General features: G+C 46.1%; 2 protein-coding genes across 2 annotated transcripts in view; both read left to right on the top strand.

Annotated features, from left to right (window-relative positions):
• The window catches only part of LOC127593454 (phospholipid-transporting ATPase ABCA1-like), a 139,214-nt gene that overhangs the window by 32,301 nt on the left and 87,656 nt on the right, over positions 1 to 19,257 (top strand). The gene's annotated exons all lie outside the window — the stretch shown is intronic.
• LOC127593083 (uncharacterized) overlaps positions 1 to 19,257 on the top strand; it is a 43,618-nt gene that overhangs the window by 2,540 nt on the left and 21,821 nt on the right. The gene's annotated exons all lie outside the window — the stretch shown is intronic.

Here is a 19,257-nt window from a genome sequence, read left to right as displayed (position 1 = left end):
AGAACACAGGATTGATTTGATGACTGCCGTGTAGAACTGTCGTAGCACCTCCTGTGGCAGGCCATGCTTCCTCAGCAGCCTCAGGAAGTACATCCGCTGCCGGGCCCTTTTCAGGATGGAGATGGTGTTGACTTCCCACTTCATGTCCTGGGAGACTGTGATTCCGAGGAACTTGAAGGTCTCGATGGTGACACAGGGCAGTTGGATAGTGTGAGGGGCAACTGTGGAGAAGAATCTTTCCTGAAGTCCACGATCATCTCTACGGTCTTGAGCGTGTTCAGCCCGAGGTTGTGTTGGTTGCACCAGAGCTCCAGCTGCTCCACTTGTTGGCGGTACGCAGACTCGTCGCCGTCTTTGATGAGACCGATGACCGTGGTGTCGTCTGCGAACTTTATGTTGAGGTGCAATCGTTTGTGTAGAGAGAGAACAGCAGTGGCGAGAGGACACATCCCTGTGGGGCTCCAGTGCTGGTGGTGCGTATTGATGATGTTGTTGCTCCCAGTCTCACCTGTTGTGTCCGTCCCGTCAGGAAGCTGAGGATCCACTGGCAGATCGTAGGGGACACACCGAAGTGGAGTAGTTTGGGGGTGAGGAGTTCCGGGATGATGGTGTTGAACGCAGAGCTGAAATCCACAAACAGAATCCTTGCGTAGGTCCCTGTGCTGTCGAGGTGCTTGAGGATGTAGTGCAGACCTATGTTGACTGCGTCTTCCACAGACCTGTTTGCCCGGTAGGCAAACTGGAGAGGGTCCAGCAGGGGTCCAGTGACGTTGTTTAGGTGGTTCAGCACAAGGCGTTCAAAGGACTTCATGACCACAGACGTCAGGGCGACAGGCCTATAGTTGTTCAGTTCCGATGTTGCCAATTTCTTGGGAACTGGGATGATTGTAGACTGTTTGAAGCAGGATGGGACCTCACACAGTTCCAGGGATCTGTTGAAGATTTGTGTGAAGACCGGAGCCAGCTGGTCAGCGCAGACTTTCAGGCAGGAGGGGGACACTTTGTCGGGCCCCGGAGCTTTCTTGATCTTTTGCTGCTTGAAGAGCCGTCTCACGTCCTGTTCGTGGATCTGTAGTGGAGAAAAAGAGGGTCGGGGGGGGGGGGGGTAGGTAGAGTGGTTTCTGGTAGAGGTGGGTGTGTGTGGGAAATGGGGGTGTCCTTTTCAAATCGGCAGAAAAACATGTTTAGTTCATTAGCAAGACCCTTATTGTTCACTGTTTGGGGGGATGGCATTCTATAGTTAGTGATTGCTTTCAGGCCATTCCATACAGATGCAGAGTCGTTAGCAGAGAACTGGTTTTTCAGCCTCTCTGCATAGCTTCTCTTAGCGATGTTAATTTCCTTTGTCAATTGGTTTCGGGCATGTTTGTACAGTGCCCGATCTCCACTTCTAAATGCGGCCTCTTTCTCTTTCCCGAGTTGTCTGAGTTTGGGAGTAAACCATGGCTTGTTATTGTTGAAGGAGCGGAAGGACTTCGTTGGTACACACATGTCCTCACAGAAACTGATGTATGATGTTACAGTGTCTGTGTATTCATCCAGTGTGCCCGTTGAAGTTTCAAAGACGCCCCAATCAGTGCAGTCTAAGCATTCTTGTAGAGCTAGCTTTGCTTCATCTGTCCATTTTTTCACAGTCTTAACAACCGGCTTAACACATTTGAGTTTCTGTCTGTATGTAGGTATTAAGTGGATTAAATTGTGGTCAGAAAGACCCAATGCTGCATGGGCGACCGATCGGTATGCATTTTGTGGGAACAGCTTGGATTTTCAAAGGAAGTAGATCATGACAAGACAGTTGCTGTACACGGCCTTTGCAAATATACAATACAATACAATAAATGTTGATTTATATAGTGCTTTCACAACAGCGGCAGCTATAACAAAGCGCCTAACAAAATAGTTAACAAAGTAAAATAATAAACACAACACATAACATAAAACACGGGCAGTCGTGCAGTCCTAACCACTTTTCCGTCACATGCTTTGTTGTTTGAAGCAGTGTGAGATTAAAGAGGAGAGAATCAAAGTGTCCTTTAACCAGTGGATCAGACGTCATGCTCAAAATGTGCACACGTCGGCTATAAGCTAAGTTTCAAAGTCAACAAGAAGCTGTAGCATCCATTGACGAAAAAAGAGATTGGTTCACTTCTCCTGTCCCATGGAAATCAATTTCAATTCCGAGCGGCGACTCTCGGTTCCAAATAAGCATCGGCGCTCTGCGCCAACGGTCCTCTCTCCTCATCCTCAACTTCAGCAGCCATCCATCCAGCCGCACCAACGCCGATTGTCCCACAGCGCCGACATAACCACTTAACAAAACGGGGTTGTGAAAAATGCTGCCCATTACAGGCGTAAAGAACACAAGCGCCCCAGGTCTGTCCAGCACCGACAGTCAATGGCGCCACATTCCTCCCAATCAAAATCTGTGCTAGTACAGGCGTGCTGCCGAAAAGGCGCAACCACCAAGCACAGATACTTCTCCTTTGATGAATGTCGTGGCCAAAAAACACTGAAAACAGTCCATATCAGGTCCACACAATGAAACAACAAACATGTGACAAAACAAAAGACAAAAAAGAACAAAAAAGCAATGCTCTTGAAGAGCACTTGCCGACGGCTGCCTACTCAGGCGCCATCTTGGGGAAAAAAAATAAATAAATCCTCATCTCACCCCTCGGGTGGTGTCCGTCCCTCATTCAGCTCGGGTCCTCTACCAGAGGCCAGGAAGCTTGAGGGTTCTGCGCAGTATCCTTGCTGTTCCCAGCACTGCACATTTCTGGACTGAGATGTCCCATGTTGTTAGTTTGAGGGTCACTGCCCCGAGTGCTCCGACCACCACAGGCACGACTGTCACCTTTACCTTCCAGGCTCTCTCCAGTTTCTCTCTGAGCCCTTGGTATTTCTCGAGTTTCTTATGTTCTTATGTTTGATCCTAGCAATTTATGCATGCGTCCGCACCTGTTGAATTCTGTTATGTGTATACATATATAGCTAATAAATGATGATGATGATGATGATGATGATGTTCCTTCTTTCTGATGTTTCCATCATTTAGGACCGCTACATCCACTACAACGGCTTTCCTCTGCCCTTTATCTATGATCACGATATCTGGTTGGTTCGCCATTACCATCTTGTCAGTCTGGATCTGGAAGTCCCACAGGATCTTCGCACTGTCATTCTCCACCACCTTCGGAGGTGTTTCCCATTTTGACCTTGGGGTTTCCAGTCCATACTTCGCACAGATGTTTCGGTAGACTATGCCAGCCACCTGGTTATGGCGTTCCATGTAGGCTTTCCCTGCCAGCATCTTACAACCTGTTGTTGTGTTGTGTTGTTGTCGACCCCACCCGTGCCCCGACATTGGGGGACCGGGCCCTCACTCCGTCTCCCGGATCCCCAGACCCCCCTCCGCCGCCCAGCGGGCGAGCAGGGCCGCCACTCCGCTTGGGTTTCGCCAGAGGTCCTCCGGAGTCAGTGTGGTGGGTATGTTTGTGCAGGTGAACAGGTGTTGTGAGTCGTGCACTTGCGTGCCGCATAGCGCACAGAGTGGTGTTGGGTGTGTGTCCGGTGTAATGTTGTGTAGGTAGGAGTGGAGGGCTGGTGATTTGTTGGTTCGGAGTTGTGCTAGGAGTTGTCTGGTTCTGTGTGGTAGGTCTTGCTCTGATGGGTCTATTTCTGGTGCTGGTGCATGTATTACTTTGTTGTGTTGTCTGGTGTCCAAGTGTGTTTGTACAAAGTGGGTGTGTATGTCTTTCATGTTCTGTTTTATGGTGTCGTTGTTGGTGTCCTGTGGTGCTGTGTCTTTGTTGTGTGTGTAGTTGTTGTTGTGGAAGATTGTTTGTTTCTTTTGTCTGGGTGGTGGTGGTTGTTGAGTGAGTGGGTGTAGTGGGTGGGTTGGGTGTTGGGCTTTTTGTCTGATTTGCGATGCGTGTAGTTTTAGATGGGTGTTCAGTGGGAGAGTTTTTGTTTCCTCATGCAAGTGTTGTATGTTTGTGTCTTGTGTGCATCCTGTTGCTATTCTGAGTGCTGTGTTCTGTGTGGTCTGGAGTTTTGTCTTGTTTGTGTCCGATAGTGTTGGTGACCATATAGTGTTTGCGTATTCGAGGCGTGTGAGTGTGGTTGCTTTGTATGTGGTGAGTATAGTTTCTTTGGATTTTCCCCAGTGAGTGGTTGTTAAGGCTTTAAGTATTTTGTTTGATTGCTTGGCGCGGGTTAGAGTGTGTTGTGTGTGTTTTGAGAAGGTGAGTTTGGGGTCCCATGTTAATCCCAGTATTTTGGGTTCGCGGACTGTGGGTAGGGTGGTGTTATCTATTTGTAAAGTGAGCCTGTTGCTGTATTCTGCCGGATCCGGTGTGAACAGAGTGGTGGTGGTTTTGCCTGCGTTGAGTGTGAGTTGGTTCTGTTTTGTCCAGTTGTATATGTCGTGGAGATATTTTTGTACTTGTTGTTGTGCCTGTTGTGGTTTGATATGTGTGGATAGAATGGTGATGTCGTCTGCATATGTAACTGTGTGTACATTTGGAGGTGGTTGTGGTAAGTCTGCCATGTATATGTTGAATAGTGTTGGTGAAAGTACTCCCCCCTGTGGTACCCCCGTTTTCGTGTTTCTGTGTTCTGATGTTTCCCCCCGGTATTGAGTGTATTGTCTGCGTCCCCTTATGTAGTTGAAGATGTATTTGATGATGATGTTTGGGGTGTTAGTGTTGTTGAGTTTGTTTGTGAGTGTGTGTAGGTTTACCGTGTCAAAGGCTTTGGACATGTCTAGGGCTATGGCAACTGTTCGTTGTGGTGGTTTTTGTTGATTGAAACCTGTGGCTATGATGTTGTGTATGTGGTGTAGTGCTGTGGTTGTGGAGTGTTGTTTTCGGAAGCCGTGTTGGTGAGAGGGTAGTTGAGTGTTGTTGGTAATGAAGGGTAGTATTACCTTTTCCATTGTTTTGGCTATTGGGCTGAGTAGTGCTATTGGTCTGTAGGATGGGCCGAGTGCGTGGTTTTTGTTGGGTTTTGGTATTGGGATTATTTTTGCAGTCTTCCATATTGCGGGGATGGTGTTGGTGTTGAGTGATGTGTTGTAAGTGTGTGTGAGTAGTGTTATTGCTTTGGGGCCTAGGTGTTTCAGATGTCTGATGTTTATGTTGTCTGGGCCTGTGGAGTTGTTGTTTTTGGAGCGTTGTAGTGCTTGTTTGACTTGTTGTTCTGTGATGGTTATGGGCGTGGTGTTGAGTTTTCGTATTTTGCGTTGTAGTTGTCTGTATGTTCTGTTGGTTTTGTGTTGTATTATGTTGGTGAATTGTTTGTTGAATGCTCATGCTTTTTGTTTGTTGGATATTGCCGTGTGTTGTCCGAACTGTATTGTGATGTTTTCTGGTGCTTTTTGTTCTTTGTTTGATAGTCTTGTTACTGTGTTCCAGAGTATGTATTGTTTGTGTCTGTGGTTCCATGCATCCGTTAAGTGTTCTTTCCATAGCTCTTGTTTGTGTTTTTGGATTTGTGTGTCTATTTCTTTGTTTAGGTCTGTGATGCGTGGGTCTTGGTGGTTTTGTTGTCTGATGTCGTTTCTTTGGCTGATGAGTGTTCTGATGTGTTGTGGTAGGAGAAGTGATTTGCTTTTTATTTTTCCGTGGGGTATGTGGTGTTTGTCTGCTGTAAGTATGAGGTTTGTGAGCATGGTGTTGGCTGTGTGGATGTTGTCAGGTATGGTTAAGTTCTCCAGTGCTGATTCTATTTCAGAGGTGTATCCTTCCCAGTCTGCTTTCCTGTAATTTGTGTAAGTTTGAAGGTGTTGTTGTAGGCGGAAAGGAGCACGCGTGTTGTGTGTGATTTTGATAGGAAGGTGGTCCGAACTGAGTGCGTGTATTGTGGTCCATGTTGTTCTGTTTGTGATGCTGTTGCTGGCTGTTGTGATGTCCGGTGATGTTGGTTGTTGGTTGATGTTTGTAGGTTTTCTGGTAGGTGTGTTTGCGTTTAGAGTGATTTGTTGGGAGTTCTGTAGTATGTCTGCAATGAGGGTGCCTCTGTGGTCGTCGTAGGGAGAGTGCCATTGTGTTGAGTGAGCGTTGATGTCTGCGGTTAGAATGGTGTTGTTCAGCGAGTATGTATTGGAAGGTGTTGGCGATGTCTGTGTCTTCTGTGGCGTGGTCTGGTCGGGTGGTATCTCTGGGGGGTATATACATGTTGCATATGTGTAGTCTTTTGTGGTTGGTTATGTGAATCTTTACGGTTTGAATTTCTGTAGTGTTGGTGTTAATGTTGTTGGGGATGGTCATGGGAGTGAATGTGACTGATTTGTGAATGTATGTGAGCAGTCCTCCTCCTCCCTTGTGTTCTCTGTCTTTCCTAATGCTGGTGTAGTTGGTGAGACGAGGTGTGTTGTGTTGTTTTTCTAGTTTGGTTTCTTGTATGGTGATGATGTCTGCGTGCTGTTGTAAGGCAAGTTCTTCTAGTTCTGTTTTCTTGTTTTGGATGCCGTTGATGTTTATTTGTAGTATGGTCAGTGTGTGTTTGTTGTTTTTGTTGGTGGATGTTGTTCTTTGTGGGTTGTTCGGGGGTTGTGGTGTTGGGGTGTTTGTTGTTTGCGTGTGTGTTCTGCATGTCCACGTGTTTGTGTATTGGCGGGTGGTGATGCCGGAGCAATGTCTGTGTATCCAGTGTGGGTGTGTTGAGTTGCATCTGAGTGAGGTTTGTCTGCGTGTGATGATTCTATTGCAGCTATTGCAGGTCCAGGTTTGGGGGGGTGGTCTTGTGTTTGTTGTATCTCTGTTGGAGTTGTCTGTCCGTGTTGCGTTTGAGGGTAGTGTTGGTGAGGCGAGTGTGTTGTTTTGGTCTGTTTGTGCTCTGCTGCCTGTTGGTGTCCTACGAGGTGTTGTTGTTCGTGGTGGTGTTTTGGGATGTAGTCTGCATTTCCATGTTATGTTGTATTGTCTAGTGTTTATGTTTGTGCAATGTTTGTGTACCCAGTGTGGTGTGTGGTGGTTGCATCTGAAGGATGTCTGTCTTCTTGTAATCTGTTGTGTGCAAATGTCGCATGTCCAGGTAGTTTGTTGTGTGTGTGTTTGTTGCGTGCGTGAGAGTGTCTGTGTGGGCCCCGGATTTGTCTCTATGTCCCCCGCCTGGAGCAAAAGGTCCGCCCGCCACCCTGCCAGGTTCAGGGGGCGGTTAGCCGAAAAAAAAAAAACGGCCGTAAGGGCACCCCGTTCGGTGTGCAGGGATTGGTTCCTTGATTTGTCCCCCCGTTCGGGGGGAACCCTCCAACTGCGAGTAAGCCAAGGAGTTTGGAGGACACCCTGCAGTTATGTGTTGGATCGTCTCAGGTGCCTCTTTGCACAACCTACACCTTGGGTCTTGTCTGGTGTGGTATATCTGGGCCTCAATGGCTCTGGTGCTCAGGGCCTGCACCTTATTATTCCTCCAGGGTATCTGATCACTGGCAGGGCATAGCTGTTTATTGCCCGGGTCTTATTCTTGCCATTGAGCTGGCTTCTTAGGACTTGCCTCACTCGCTGGAGGTATTTGGCCGTAGCCGGTTTCCTTGTTGCCAGTTCAAGGTTGCCATTGGCTTGTGGTATACCGAGGTACTTGTAACTGTCCTCAATGTCTGCTATTGTTCCTTCAGGGAGTGAGAGCCCTTCAGTGCGGACTACCTTTCCTCTCTTAGTCACCATTCGAATACATTTCTCAAGCCCGAATGACATCCCGATGTCGCTGCTGTAGATCCTGGTTGTGTGGATCAGGGAGTCTATGTCCCTTTCGCTCTTAGCATACGCCTTTATGTCCAAGATTTCCCTCACTGTGTACACTGGGTCGCCTTCAACAATCCGCGGAAGAGGAGGGAAACGTGGAAGACGGGGTGAACCTTCATAGAGGGTGGCAGCCGCAGCCTGACGGAGACGGGGCTATTGATCGACTCTACCTCGAACGGTCCTGAGAAGCGAGGCCCCAACTTGCGTGATGTCCCAGCCAGTTGCAGATCCTTCGTTGACAGCCACACTTTCTGCCCCACCTGATAGCTAGGCGCAGGGCAACGGCGGCGGTCTGCAATCTACCGGTTCCTCGTGGCCGTGCGCGACAGCGCAGCCCTGGTCTCTCTCCACATACGTGCCCTTTTCAGGTGGAGCGGTATGGACGGGAGTTCCACCTGACCCTCCTGGGAAGGAAACAGAGGAGTCTGATAACCATAAGCCGACATAAATGGAGACCGACCGGTGGCAGACAAGACGAGGGTGTTGTGGGCCTATTACACCCACGGCAGGTCGACCAAGTTGAGGGGGGATGGAGACACACGCAGCGCAGCGCTGCTTCCAAGTCCTAATTAGCGTGTTCTGTTTGTCCGTTGGACTGCGGGTGGTATCCAGAAGGATAAACCGGCAGTAAAAAATAGCAAAACCCAAGAAACGTTGCAACTGCTTCCTAGTGGTAGGCGTAGGCCACTCCACCACCGCTTTAAATTTGGCAGAGTCAGCTCTCAGCTGCCCCTTCTCAATAACAAACCCCAGGAATGAAATGGACTCGACATGAAACTCGCATTTCTCAGCCTTGCCGGTTTTCCAACAGTCGTAGAATAAGTCGCACATGGTGTTAGTGCTCTTGAAGAGTACGTGAAAAAAACTCTCCAAAACAAACAACGCCATCTGGCCTTTCCCCTGGATGGAAATACGCATGGAGTCTAGGACCCCCACCACCACCCACCTCCTTCTCGGCCATGGACTGATAAGCCGGGACTGTCTTCATGATGAGCAGACCTCGACGAAGCAGCTATGACCTGTACATGCATACACATACACGAATGGACAAGCACATGCGCATACACATCCTTGTTATCACTGTCTTCATCGCTCTGGTTCTTTTTCCCCTGTGACGTGGCTTGACCTGCGGAGCGCACATGGCCGTGCAGCTGGTCAGGCGGCCGCGTCGTGGTCACCCCCCTCCTACACTCCCCTCCCCCTTCCCATTCATCCTCCCCCTTATACATGTTATGTCTTGTGACTTGTTATAACTGTCATATGCTTATTCATGTGCTAGGGTCTTTTTTTTATCCTGGACTTAAATTATCCTCGGAAGAGGATAGTCTGAGCGTGGTTTTTTTTCCCTCTCCCTACCCAGCGTTTTTCCTTTCTGAATTCTGATTGTAATTTCCCCATTGCGGGACAAATAAAGGATATCTTAAATGATCAAAATGTCGTCCAAATAGACAAAACAAAATACATTCAAAAAATCTCTTAACACATCATTAATGAGACTCTGGAATACGGCCGGCACGTTGGTTAACCCGAATGGCATGACCAAGTATTCAAAATGCCCCAAAGGTGTCTTGAATGCCGTCTTCCATTCATCCCCCTCCCGAATACGGACCAGATGGTAAGCACTGCGCAGATCTAATTTGGGGAATATAGTGGCAGAGAGAGGGGCGAACGCTGAATCTAACAATGGGAGGGGATATTTATTTTGAATGGTAATCTCATTCAACCCCCGATAGTCGACACAAGGGGGTAACGACTTGTCTTTCTTTTCTATGAAAAAAAACCTCGCCCCCAAAGAGGATCGGGAAGGCCTGATAAGGCCAGCTGGGAGTGAGCTGTCAATATACTCTCTTAACGCTTCTCGTTCCGCGTGAGAAACCTGATAAAGACGTAAACTCGGAAGAGGGGCATTGTGAATTAATTCAATGGCACAATTAGATGGTCGGTTCAGCGGCAAAGACTGAGTCTTTGCTAAACACTTGACGCAGATCATGGTATGCACTCGGGACATTGTCCAAACATATCGCTTCAGGTGGATTGTTACGTGCCGGGCCTTCTGTTGTCGGCTGCCAACTGCAAACAGTGAGCATAACAAAACGGACTTCAATTCTCGATAGCGGGAAGTTCCCAGGAGATGACGGTATTGTGGGACTTTAACCACGGCAACCCCGAAGACCGCTCATGCCACCTGCTGGCCAGACCGAAAAACAAAACCATGACACAGTGTAGTGGATGTTTAGGATCTTCCTATAGCATTTCATTTCCATCGCTTGTGTTCTTCTTTGTCGCTCCGCCGTTAGGTTCCATGATTCACAGGCATATAGGAAGACTGAGAGGGCAAGTGAGCGCATTAGGTGGATTTTGGAGCGCAGACTGATGCTTTTGTCTCTCCAGATGGATTGGAGTTTTGTCGCCACTGTTGTTGTTTGTGCTATCCTTGCCAGTATTTCTAGTCTGAAGCCTTCATCTGAGAGGATGTAACCCAGGTACTTGGAAGGTTTTCACAATGTCAAGTTTGATCCCATTGATTTTGATTTCAGTCGTGATTCCTTGAGGGTTGTTTGTCATGAGTTTGGACTTGTTAGCACTGATCTCCATGCCAAATACAGAGGATGCTTTGTCTAGTTGTTTCACCGAGCTTCCCAGTTCTTCTTCGTTTCCTGCGAGGCCATCAATGTCATCAGCAAATCAGAGGTTTGTGATGGTTCTTCCTCCGATAGAAACTGTCCCTTCATGATCTTCTAGGGCGTCATTCATAATTCTTTCTAGAAAAATATTGAAGAGGGTAGGGGAGATGTATCCCTGGCGCACTCCAACAGCAGTGTGGAACCAGTCGCCTCTATTACCGTTCAGGAGGACAGCACTTGTCACTTTATTGTACAGTTCTTCGATCACCCTGACAAGGTTGGTGTTGATGTTATATTTCTGCATGGTGGACCACAAGGCAGCCAAACTCTGTCTGTTGAAGGCCTTCTTGAAATCGACGAATACGTGGGAGAGGTGATGTAGGTGCTGAAGATATCTCTCGGAGATTATCCTCAGGTTGAAGATCTGTTCTGTGGTGCTTCTCTTCGCTCTGAAACCAGCCTGTTCTTCCGCAATGATGGTCTCAGCTTCGAGTTTCTGTCTGTTCAACAGTATCTTCAGCATCACTTTGCTTGAATGGCTGATCAAGCTGATGGTGCGGTAGTTGTTACAGTGCTGAAGATTCCCTTTCTTGGGCAAAGTGATGATCACTGACGGTGTCCAAGAGGATGGCCATATCCCAGTGTTGCAGATGTTGTTGCAAATGGTGGTAAGAGTGGTGATGATTGCCTCTCCTCTTGCCTGCACTAATTCTGCAGGTATGTTGTCACTACCTGCTGATTTGCCTTGTTTCAGTGATTTTACTGCTGCTTCGACTTCTTCTCTAAGGATGGATTCTCTAAGGATGGATTGTGAGCCCTCTTCTGTTGTTGGCACAGGGCAATTCAGGACTTTTGGGTCTCGTTGAGCTGGTGGTTATAAATTTCAAAACAGTAGTCTGTCCACCTGTCTAAAATCTCTTAGTTTCTTGGGGCGCTGATGTTTTCCTAAGATTTTGCTTGCAGTTTCAAATACTATTGAGTTGAATGCCCCCACAGTTGCTTCTAGGTTGAGATCGTTCTCATAAAGGATCGTCAGTGGTGTGAACTTCCCTCCAATCATTGCCTGGTACTCCTCTTTTACTGTTGGTTCCTTCAGTTTCTCTAGGTTGAACCGCAGCCTTGTGAATTTGGTCTTGTTATCTTTTTCAAGTGCACTTTGAATGCCATCATCGCCAGATCGTGGTCGCTTCCAATATCAACACCAGGGAAAGTACGAGTGTGAGCAATGTTCACTCCAGCTCGAAAGCATTTGGAGACCAGGATGTAGTCAATCTGGTTATGATATTGGCCACCTGGGTTGTGCCAGGTCCATCTTCGAGAAATCTTGTGCTCTCCAAGTGTTTTTTTTAATCATAAGTTTGTTGGCAGCTGCAAACTATGAGTTGGAGACCTCTGTCATTCGTCAGCTGGTTGCATGAGGGTCCGCATGTGCCCCTCCAGATTGTCTGTGCGTCTTCTCCAATTTTGGCATTCCAGTTACCTTGTACCACTAAGATTTATTTTTGGGTGTCTTATCAATGATATCCTGTAGCTGGTTGTAGAAGTTTTCAATAATTTATCACTGTAGTCTGTAGTAGATGTATAGGCTAGAATAACCGTGATGTTAAAGGGGGATGCCTTGAGCCGGATGGTGATCAGTCTGCTTTAAACTGGGCACAAACTGAGTACAAGATGTCTGAATGGAGATCCTATTTTTGTTTGGTTGTCTCACTCCTTTCTTCACATCAGCGGTCTTGTCTTTGTAGAATCTGCATGCATCTTTTTCCACTGCATCCACATTGCAGCTAGCATCATTTAGCAACTCTTTAGCCAGTTATTTCATGGACTCGGTGACTCTACACAGCGCTAAAGCTTTCTCCAGGTCCAGATCTGATTCTCTGAGTAGGCTCTCTCTCAGATTATTATCTTTTATGCCACACACAATTCTTTCCTTGATCAGTGATTCTGTTAATCCACCAAACTCACGTGTCTGTGATCTGTTTCTTAGCTCATTTACATACTGGTCAATATTTTCTCCAACTGTATGTACACATGTGAAGAATCTGTGCCTTTCAAACGTCACATTGCGTTTTGGAATGCAGAAAGCCTCAAACTTTTCCATTATTTTTTGACATCTTAATTTTATCATCCTCAGCGGAAAATGTGAAGTTGTTTTTAAACTCCCAAATTTAAAACTCCACATTTTAGAGCTTCATCTCCCACGATGTGTAAAAACACAGATTCTTTCATCTTTGCACTCCTTTTATCAGCTTCAATCGCAGACAAATACAGTTCAAAATGTTGCTTGAATGTCTTCCAGTTTTCAGCCACGTTACCTGTTAGCTGCAGAGCTGTGTGTTGTTATTATTTTATTTCATGCACCAATCAGGTGCTGTCAGCCCCTGCATTCGACAGTAATATTTCTGTAATACGGCATTTGGAAAGAGGTCAAATATGACCTATGTGGGAAATTTGACTTGTGGATTTAGTATTAATTTGATTTTTATTAAAATTTGACATTAAAGACTGGTGTCTCAGCTCTCATCTCTGTACTCAACTCACAACTCAAGTGTATTTGTAGAGCACTTTCAAACAGCCATCACTGCATATCCTCCTGACAACCAGGGAAAAAAAATGTTGTCCGCTCAGATTTATTTTGAAATTCCCCAATCTGTGTGAAGTAATAGGACTACTCCAAAAGACATTTTTGAAATTCTACTACATTTTTTAAACACTTGAAATCTAGACTCAAATACACTTAAAACAACACAAACAACGATTTAACGTGTTCATAATAGTCTTGTAAGTAAAATGCCAACAACATTTCAAGACAAAATGTGTTTGATAAAAAGTATTAATTTTCATCATCCCATAAAAAGGGCTTGCACTGAGGGAAGCCATTTTCTTCTATTGAGAAGTCAAAATAACAAAGCCCCACCTCCTACAAATTTCGTATCATTGGAAAGCACTGAATGTGCTCTTTAGAGCACAACAGGAGTTAATGCTATTTAAGCTACTGGTAGTCAGGAGGATACAACATGCTGTACATGGAGCAAATAACGTATACAACAGTATAGCAACAAATCTGTAACAAAGACAGTAGAAAGCACCAAACAGCAAAAACAAAGAACAAATCTGAGTCATGCTGAGTCGAATGCCAAAGAATACAAGTGAGTTTTTGAGGCAGGTTTTAAAGATAGGCAGCGAGAGGGCTTGCCGAATGTTCAGTGGGGGGTCATTCCAGAGAGGGACCAGCAACGGAAAAGGCTCGATCCCCTTCAGAATATCCGTTTAGTTATTGGTACTTCTAATAATGTCAGGTCCGCAGACCTGAGCCGCCGGGCAGGTGCGTAGAGGCAGATGAGCTCAGAGAGGTAAGGTGGCACGAGGTCATTTAGAGATTTGAAAACAAATAATAGGATCTTGAAAATAACTCTAAAATGTATAGCGAGCCAGTGAAGGGATGCCAGAGGAGGAGTTATGTGCTCCCTCTTACGAGTACCAGTCAAGAGGCGAGCAGCGGCATTCTGGATCAGCTGGAGGCGCTTAATGGAGGATTGGCTCACTCCAAAGTAAAGGCCATTGCAGTATTCGAGCCGGGATGTGACGAAGGCATGAATTACTGTCTCAAAGTGCTCGTAAGAGAGGAGAGGTTTTACTTTGGCCAGCTGTCTAAGGTGAAGGAACCTGGATTTAACGGCACCAATTTGCCACTCAAGGTTGAAATCACTGTCCAGTTTAAGACCCAAGTTTGAGACTGTTGACTTAAGCTAAGGGGACAGGAGTCCCATGTCTACAGGATGGGATGTACAAGGGCCACTGGGACCAAACAGTATCACCTCTGTCTTCGTTTCATTGAAATTCAAGAAATTTTGTGCCATCCAGGTGTTGATTTCTTCCAGACAGGATTGAAGTGGCCTTAATGAGAAAGCGTCTTTTTTGCTCAGTAGGACATACTGTGAACGTTATTATAAAAGCAGAACAGGCGTTTGTCATTGTGAAGTCACTACAAGCCTCATGGAGTAACTCTCTTAACTCATTGAATACCACTTTTCACTGGAGCAACCCCCTCAATCCTTCACATTTTCCTGATTTTTGACTTATTTGCAAGGCCCACAGAATTTTCTGTTCTATGGCTATATATACATGCAACCTGTCATAAGAAAAGTGAGACTCTCTTCTTTCTGTAGAAAAAAAGTTTGTTTCTTTCTTTCTCCGTTCGTTGTCAATCAGCATTAGAAAACTGCTAAGTTTTATGGAAAAGGAAGATTTTCTGCAGAAATCCAGAGAAATGCATTTCAAGCATCATTTCAAGTTTTACACTGAAAGCTCAAATACCTCAATAATGTGTTCTTCCTACAAAAGAACATTACAAATAATGTTTTTGTAGCAAAATAATTTATTTTTCCCTCGTGTAAGTAAGCCGCTCAGTGTCGCCAAAAACAAACGAAAATGACAAAAACAGGGATAGTACTAGGGAGCGTGACCGAGGCTGCCATACCTGTCGGTGCCTGATGACGTAAACCCCATATCCCCATGTCCAGATGCACGACCTATAAATTATAGAAACGTAAAAATTTGCAAATATATCTTGCTGCAGAGTGAGGTACAATACTTTTATTTACATTTCATTCCACCACCAAAGCAAGGAGTCGTCATCTTTTGACTTCTGGTTGGACAATCTGTAATTTATAGAAGTATGTGCAATTTTCATACTTTTATTTTTCTATTTTTTTATTGTTGTTTTCCACTTACATTTCAACATGTCCCACACACACATACATGCTCGCACATTGCTATTCACACCATTCATTCCACGTTGCTCAGCATCCAATTTGAAATGAAATGGAATATGAATTTAACGCTAGTGGTTTTAGAGCTGAGCGGACCAAATGTGTCCTGTTTTTTTTGTTTTGTTTTGTTTTGTTTTTTTAAAAGCTATGGCGACACGCAAGTCAGCACATTTATGGTGCATATTTTCATCCAAATCTACGAGACGCATCAACCATACATAAATGATTAGTGTTACTGGAATGATGGATTATGCGGGGAATGCTATACTATAAAGCATACTATATGTTAGCGATGCATAAAAGTGACGCGCGCCATGTTTGCGCAGGCTGACGTTTGTTTGACGGGTGCTGCTTTCGATTACGTGACCGAAGCGTCATCTTCTTTTCCACACAAACACCATCTCCTTTGTTGTTTTGTTTCGAGGATGCTTTTATCCCGAAAAAAAACAATCCTTTTTAGTTAGTTGTTTCCTTTGCTCCATCGTTGGTAGTTGCTAATGTTCTAATCCAGTATCCACATACGCCCCTCCTCCACTATACGCCCTTTCTACTACTTCTGCGGCGTGATCCTGGTGGATTTTTGCACCACTGCCACCCGATGGCCATTTTTTTGCTATTTAACATTGCCGTCAAGCCTAATCCTTTTGTGAGAAGTTGCATCGGACTCTCTTGCACCCTCCGCCATGAAAAAACGTGATTGACGTATTAATATGTCATGAGGAGGAAGCAGCTATGCGCTAATTGACGTATTTCGACGTCAAAGGGTGTAAATGAGTTAATGGTGGGGGGCCCGCTTGTTCTTTGGCAAAATCCATACAATGGTAGTTCTTAAATATGACATTTTTGTGTTTACATTGATAAATTAATCCATCCATCAATGTTCTACCGCTGATCCAGGGTTGTGTTACGGAGGCAACAACTTCAGCTGGGAAACTCAGACTTCTCTTTCCCACATCATTCAACTCTTCCTGTAGGATGCCCAGGTGTTCCCATGTCAGCCGTCAAATATAGTCTTTTCAGCATGTCCTGGGTCATGCCCAGGGCCTCCTGTCCAGTGTCCAGTGGGACATGCACGGAATAACCCACCAGGGAAGGCATCCATCTACTGAATGTGGAGTAGCGGCTCAACTCCCGAGTCCTATGACCGAGCTTCTCGCCCTATCTATGAGAGAGCCCCAACACCCTGTGGAGAAAACTAATTTTGGCCGCTTGTATTTCGAATCATGTTCTGTTGGTCACAATCCACAGCTCGTGACCATGTGTGAGAGTAGAAACCTAGATCAACCAGTCAATTGAAAACTTCGCCTTTTATTCGAGCGCGTTCTTCACCATGTCAAACCGACACAGAGTCTGCGTTGCAGTAGCAGACGCTGCACCAATCTACCTGTCAGTATCAAGCTCCATCCCACCCTCACACATGAACAACACCCAAAGATACTTACATTCCTCCACTTGGGAAGGATCCCATCTCTGACATGGAGAGGGCGCTCCACCATTCCAACTTCCGACCATAGGCTCAGATTTGGAGGTGCTGATTTTCATGCCAAGCATTTCACACAGAGCTGTGAATCGCTGCAGTGAGAGTTGAAGATCGCAGTTTGAGATGCAAGACTGATGCTACCAAAAAGGACCCCCCACAATGCCTCGACTGTGCCGAGAAATTTTCTCCATGAGGTTTATGCACAGAATCGCTGAAAAAAGGTAGCCATGGCGGAGTCCAACCATCACTAGAAATTAATCTGTTTTACTGCCGGCAATGCAGACCGAACTCTAACATCAGTGGTACAGGGTCTGAACAGCCCATCTTAGGAAGCTCAGTTCGCCACACTCCGGAAACGCACCCCACAGAAGTCCCAGTGGGACTTGGTCAAACGCCTTCTCAAAGTTCACAAAACACATGTAGACTGGTTGGACGAACTCCAATGCCCATTCAAGGACGTTGCTGTGGGTGTACATGTGGCGTACTGTTTCATTTCCGAGACGAAAACCATACTCTTCTTCCTGAATCTGAGAATCTGAATCACAACATCCAGAGCCTTTAGGAACTCTTGGATTTGCCACAAAGGATCTTAGTAACCACCTCGGCTACTTCAGCCCCACAGAATAGAGAGCCTACCTCAGAGTCTCTTGGCTTTGTTTCTTCAATGAAAAGTGTGTGTGTAAATAGTGAATTCATCCTCACGAAAACATGATAATTTCAACACCAGTGTTGAATCCCAAAAATCTTTCTGTCACCCTAACTTTGTTTTGTTCAGCAGTCTTTGAAGCATTCGTCACGCCAACCAACTTTTGGGATCTTGCACATACTGAGAATGTGACTTCCAGAGTTGGCAGAGTGTATGCATGTTTCATGGTTTGGAAGTTTAACTTCCTGGAATCAATGCAAATCCTTGTGGCACCATTCTTTTTTCAGTAAAACCATGGGCAAAATGAATGGAGAGACTCACTCTCTGATTGGATTAGATTGGATTGGATAAACTTTATTGTCAAATGTACTGTATGTGTAACCACCTAAAGAACGTCACTGGACCCCTGCTGGACCCTCTCCAGTTTGCCTACCGGGCAAACAGGTCTGTGGAAGATGCAGTCAACATAGGTCTGCACTACATCCTCAAGCACCTCGACAGCACAGGGACCTACGCAAGGATTCTGTTTGTGGATTTCAGCTCTGCGTTCAACACCATCATCCCGGAACTCCTCACCCCCAAACTACTCCACCTCGGTGTGTCCCCTACGATCTGCCAGTGGATCCTCAGCTTCCTGACGGGACGGACACAACAGGTGAGACTGGGAGCAACAACATCATCAATACGCACCACCAGCACTGGAGCCCCACAGGGATGTGTCCTCTCGCCACTGCTCTTTTCTCTCTACACAAACGATTGCACCTCAACAGATGCAGCTGTCAAAATCATAAAGTTTACAGATGACACCACAGTCATCATCAAAGACGGCGACGAGTCTGCGTACCGCCAACAAGTGGAGCAGCTGGAGCTCTGGTGCGGCCGACACAACCTCGGGCTGAACACGCTCAAGACTGTAGAGATGATCGTGGACTTCAGGAAACATTCTTCTCCTCAGTTGCCCCTCACACTATCCAACTGCCCTATGTCAACCGTCGAGACCTTCAAGTTCCTGGGAATCACAGTCTCCCAGGACATGAAGTGGGAAGTCAACACCATCTCCATCCTGAAAAGGGCCCGGCAGCGGATGTACTTCCTGAGGCTGCTGAGGAAGCATGGCCTGCCACAGGAGGTGCTACGACAGTTCTACACGGCAGTCATCGAATCAATCCTGTGTTCTTCCATCACGGTTTGGTTTGGGGCCGCCACAAAAAAGGACAAAATCTGACTTCAACGGACAGTTAGGACGGCAGAAAAAATCGTTTGCACCGCCCTACCCACTCTTGAGGACTTGCACACTGCAAGAATCAAGACAAGGGCACGGAAAATCCTCCTGGATCCCCCGCACCCTGCCCACCACCTTTTTCAGCCACTCCCCTCAGGCAGACGCTACAGATCCATGCGCACCAAATCCAGTAGACACTTAAACAGCTTCTTCCCTCTAGCCATTAACTCCTTAAACAGTCACTGACATAGTCACTCTTCTTGCAACACAAAATGGTACTACAAAACTACTGGTTACTCTAAAATGGTTCATTTAAGGTTCAATGATTTTGTTGTTTACGATGATACTAGTGCAGCGTGTTATACCGGAGACAAATTCCTTGTGTGTTCTACATACTTGGCCAATAAAGATGATTCTGATTCTGATTCTGATCTTTCCTTTTGTAGGAGACTGGACTGTCTCGGAGTTGTTTGTTCCTTTGTTGTTTGTTCACAACCCCCCGGCCCCATAGAATATATTTTATGATTTCCTCTCTTGATTTTCTGTTTGGCGCATTAGTGTTTGCTTTTCTGAGTGTCATTGAAGTCATCGTTCATTTACGTTTTCTTGGGCGGTCACTCTCGAGCAGAAGGCACGGAAACCGAGAAGGAGAAGGACGTGCCGGTCCAGTAGTAGCTTGAGTTGTGTATATACAGTACATTTTAAAAAGAACCAACACGACAGCTCGTTTGTTTTCTGTCGTTTTGCTCTGCTGCAGAAACTGCCGTGTGA

This window comes from Hippocampus zosterae, chromosome 20 (assembly GCF_025434085.1).
Source record: "Hippocampus zosterae strain Florida chromosome 20, ASM2543408v3, whole genome shotgun sequence".
NCBI classification, from domain to species: domain Eukaryota; kingdom Metazoa; phylum Chordata; class Actinopteri; order Syngnathiformes; family Syngnathidae; genus Hippocampus; species Hippocampus zosterae.
This window is presented reverse-complemented; position numbering and strand designations above follow the sequence as displayed.